The following is a 5,426-nucleotide window of genomic DNA, read 5'->3' on the forward strand; positions in this document are numbered from 1 at the left end:
CAATTTTAATAACTCACATTTTGCGGTCATCGTTTGGCGGCATTTTCCTATTACGAATTCCCTTAAAACGAAAGTAGTGCACAATACAAAAAATGGCGACAGGGACATGTACCCAGTTCACTGGGTTAACTAAGATAAAATGACATGCTAAATGAATGAAAGTAAAAACTATTTTGCGTACCTATCACAAACATCTTTCTGAGGGGATACATTAACTTATTAACTAACGTTGAATCAGACCAGACTAGCCTAACATGCCCTTTTGACCATGGTTTTGGTTTTTATTTGCCACCTTGTTTCGCATTGCTAATGCCGCATTTCGCTTGTCTCTCTTTCTCTTTCCCTCTCTCTCTCTTTAAGTTGTGTATTTATTGAAAATAGACACGCGACTAGTGCATATTTTATAAATGCTTAACGAATCCCCCTTGGCTGGTTGTTGCCAATGCTATTTCTTTCCTTTTATTTTTTTTGCTGCCCGGAACGACGGTGTGTATGAATGTATGTCCTGGCATCCGGTGTCTCTCCATCTCCCCTACCTATTCCTTCAGCTCATCCATCCTGTATGTAAGTCAACAGTTTTGAGCACTCTCGTTACAAATTGTAATAAACTTGCACATCCGTTGCTATTAAGTGACTTCTAATAAACTTTATGGCATCGCATCGTACATTTTTTTTCGTCCTTTTCTTTCCTTTCGTTTTGCTTTTGCTTTTGAGTTAAATGGTAGGAGAGTCAAGTGGATGAGTAGCAGGTATTGTGGGAGGGGGGTCAGTCCACCCAGGTGTTAATGATTCAATAACATTTTGCCTTTAATAGCCGACCAGCAGGCGAGACAACCCACATTAATGCGATTTGCTTAAATAAGCAGTCCACGTGGGGCGGGGGGACCACCATAAGCAATAAGGGTGAGGGCCGCGTGACCGCAAAGTGTGGAAATGTCACATCAAAAGTTTATACATCTGTTTTACAACTGTTATACCAATGTTTCAACACTGTTTTTGCTTTCAAAAACTGTTATACATACATGTGATTTAATATCATTTAAAGTTACGTTTTAAGTTCAAGTTTCAATAGTCCTACAAGTTGAAACTGTTATACAAGTATTAACTGTTATACAAGAGATAACTGTCATACAACGAGAGCGCTTCGTTTTTCTTTTAAAATGTTGTTGACTCAAAAAAGTTAAATTTTAACCATAAAGTGCATTAATCGATGCTTAAATCAACTTATTTAAACTGTTATATGCAAAGTCGTGACTCACGCTCCCATCACCTGGGACTTTCTATTTCGATCTACTTTTACAAGAGACCTTGCTCCCAAGCTGACAGGGTCTGGCCTATCGGCCTCGGGGTCTGGTCAATTGTTGCGTGACTTTCCATTTGTAAAACATTTTCGCTTTTAATGCTGCCAACCCGCCTCGAACACGTTACTTGCAACGCCCGCGATAGCCGCCCACCTCCAGCTCAAATGCCCTAATGTATGCCATGATTTTTTTCTTTAAACCTAATCAATTTGCCTGTCTGGTGACACAAGACCAGCCGCCAACGGAAGCTGAAGTGCCAATTGGGGGTTGAGGGGGTTGGTGTTTTTCCTTTTTTTTTTTGTTCGTTTTTTTGGAGGGTTGCGTTCACGTTTGCCTCTCTCACAGATACTGGAATTGGGAAGCAGCTGGAGCTAAAACTGGAACCGGTGCCAGTGTCGGAGTTGGACATTAAAAGCAGTCATTAACTTTTAAATGAAGCAACGGAAACGAGATAAGCACTGTACACCACTGTGAGTACTAAGGCACCCCACTCATCCACCTGCCACCCCATCACCCATCACCGATCACCCACCATCTACCTTCCTGACGGCATGTGCTGATGGTATCGTTTGCCACGCCCACCACGTCACCGCACACAAATGACCCATAATTATTCAATAAGAAATAATAAAGTACGCCAATGCCGGTAGGTCAGAGAGTCCAGAGACCAGAGACATGGAGTCAACTCACATAATTTCATTGATGGACAGGCCAAACCATGGAACAGGGTCGAAGGGGACAAGCCGGCAGGGAAGAATGGAGGAAGGCAGGCATTCGAGAGTCGTGTCTGGCTCTCTGACCAGCCAAAATGATTGTTGCGTGACTTGCAAGTTGTTGTTGTTGTTGTTGTTGTTGTTGCTGCTGGTGTTTCGTGTTCAATGAAATTCCTTAATTTGCCAGACCGGAGCCGCCATCAGCCAAACACTCCAGCCCTATGGCAATGTTGTCGCTGTTAAGTAGTTACATTTTGTAACGATTTGTTAAACAACAGCAACAAAAATGTATATAAATAAAAAATAAAAAACACACGAACAAATTAAGCAATGCAAAGTCAACGGTGAAGAAACAAATTGGTTAATCAACGCAATAGAAAGGCTTCAATTAAATTATAGATCCGAGATACAAGCTAATAATAAAAAGATACCAGGAAAAATTGACTTTTTAATTATTGCCAAAATCTTCATTTTAAGTTTAAGTACTTTCGTTCCGAAATTTGTTTTTTAATATCTTTGTGTTTAATTATAACTTATTTGCATTATATTCGCCTAATCCCGCATATGAGTAATTTGATTTTGAAGGTTTTTGCTTCTAGTTCCATCAAAACTGTAGCTTAGATTTACATTTGTTACATAAATGAAAAACAAGATTATGAAATAACTCGTAGCTACAAATCTGCAAACTGTATCGTTATATAATACATTGCTGTGAATACCATTAGATTTCCAAGCTGCACAAAACCTTCAGTTAGTTGTCTTGGCTTGTTAATGGTAACAGATATGGATCTGTTTACATACCAAAGACCAGAGGGCTGAGGATAACTTTGGCAGTGTCGGATACTCTTGCAAGATTCCAAACTCTGCCGAAAAACGGACTACGAAATCTAGCTGCAGCAGGATGCCATTTTATCTACCCAAAATATTGCTATCAAATTTTGATAACAATTGTCAAAATTATAGTGTATTATGTGGGTAATTTAATTACTTAGTTAGCATTAGAGCACACACTATTTTTCAAGCGATTGTGCCAAAAAGTGGACTATGAATATCATATAGTCCTATGATCTTTTTGAAAATCGGCACGGTCATTTACAACTAAATTAAACTAACAAATATTAATTTTTATAACAATCGTGATAAAAATTAAGAAGTTATTGATAAAAGTCATTGTTTTCGTTACTTTGAAAGTTATATGTATAATATGGTCGCACAAACTTCATTAAATTGGGCACAGTAATTAGTAGATATATTAAATTAGCAAATTATTCAGAAAACTCACTATTGAAAGGGCTTGGACACACAGACAGACAGGTATGGCTATATGAACGCATATATTAGGATTCAAATAACAGCTTTGTTTGGTTATGAGTTTATGCTAAGCCATGGGCCACGAAATGAATTGTATATCGTAGATGGATAGACAAAGAATGACTGGCGATGACTTGGAGCCCAGTCTCCATTTTGGGATATCTGTATATATTCATACATATACACTATATATGTATGTATAGATAGTATTTAGTGTCGTCGTGTTGTGTCACATCATTAAAATCGACAAACAACTTGCGTCAAACAACAATTCAGCAAAAACTACAGAGCAGAACCCTTAAATATGAAGCTTCAACTTAGAGAATCTACAAAATTAATGAGTCATCGTAAAAGTTAACAACTTGCACAAAATTGTTTATCTAAAGTGTGCCGAAAGCGTTGCTTTTGCTCTACTACTACAACAACAACAACAACAACAACAACAACAACAACAACAACAACAACAACAACAACAACAACCATCAATTGATGTACCGATTTGATTGGTTAACCCAAAAGGCAGGGAAAATGGTGACAGAACTTTGGGTTTCTGCTTCAAATTTGAGAGACTTGGCAAAGTTGAGGCGAAAAGTGGGAGAAAGTGTTGGTGATTTTGGGGACTTGGGGTAAGCGAACGCACACGTAATCACTTTTTAAGTGTTAGACAATTTATGATACATGAAAATGTTTTCCTTCCACACCTGCCCTCAACAACAACAACACAGCCGCCCCCTTCCTTTTACCCCTTTTGTCCACACAAAGATGAGAGAAGGTTGACAGTAACACTCAAAGATTACTTTGGCTTGGTAACGGGTTTTTGCTCAAAGGGGTTTTGTTTTCCTGTTTCTCTATGAGTCTAAATATGGGTGGGGGTTTGTGGGTGAGTGTGTGTGTGGGTGTTTGTGTGTGTGCCAACATGGAGAGATGGATGCGTGTCACGAAAGTCAATGGGTAAAAATCAAAAAGTTCATTCAAATTTACTTAGTTTCATTTAAATTTCATAAATTTTCAACTCAAAACCCAATTCAACTGATTCAACTGATTGATTTACGGTGTGGACCCAAATATTGTATTATAGACAACCAAATGAAAGCAAGCTAGTTTAAGGCTTTTATTTTCAGCAATTCTTTACAATATTAATGGTACGGCTGGAATAATTTCATCACAATGGTAATAAAGTAGAAGTGGATATTTCTTGACAGACATCATCAGCGATTCAAAATCGGTGATTTAGATTAGAAAGTTCAAAGTCGTTTTGAGTTATTTCGACTATTATTCGTCCTATCATAACAATGGTGTAGGACTTCAATTCTCTTAAGCTATATAATATATGTAGAAAAAGGACACGCTTGCATCTCGAAGTGGCAAGTTAAGATGATACCCTTTCCCATCTCTCTAGCCACTCTTTGTCCCTCACGCTCTCTCTCCTTGTGTCTTCTTTTTAGCCCCTCGGTATACCACTCATCCCTATCTTGTCAGCGCAATAAACACCTCAAAGTTGATGACATTTCATTAAAAATCAACGTAAAGAGGTGGCAAGAGTCGGAAACGAAGGATGCTGCTGCTGTTGTTGTTGCTGGTTGCTGGCTGTGCGGCAGAGAGGCGTGCCAAATGAATTTACTTATGGAGCATGAAAGTGGGTTTCTTTGGCTTACTCTTTAAGGGCGAATGCTCGCACCGCTCAACGGCCCACGCCACTCCAGCCCCGCCATCCTTCATTGATGAAAATTTTCGTGTTCATTTGGTGAAAGGTTGCTTAAACGTCGAAGTCAAAGTCAACGTCGACGGAATGAATTTCATTAAAACAAGAGCCAAAAGTGCTTTTTACACACGACAACCAACAGCAGCAGCAGCAGCAGCAGAAGAGACCTACATGCATACAGGGAGGCAGCTGAGAGGAGGAGACACACACACAGACACACTCGACCCAACTTATGATAGGCACAAGAAGAACGTAACGAAACGAAAACCAGAACAGAAACGGTTGACTAAGTGTTGCCCACCTTTTTACCTTTATTGGTCTCCTTGATTTGCGTAAGTGATGTGCCACAATGAAGCTAGGAACTGGTAGAATGGATTGGGATTGGGTGGTATGTATGTA

Source organism: Drosophila willistoni, unplaced genomic scaffold (assembly GCF_018902025.1).
Source record: "Drosophila willistoni isolate 14030-0811.24 unplaced genomic scaffold, UCI_dwil_1.1 Seg143.1, whole genome shotgun sequence".
Taxonomy (NCBI): Eukaryota; Metazoa; Arthropoda; class Insecta; order Diptera; family Drosophilidae; genus Drosophila; species Drosophila willistoni.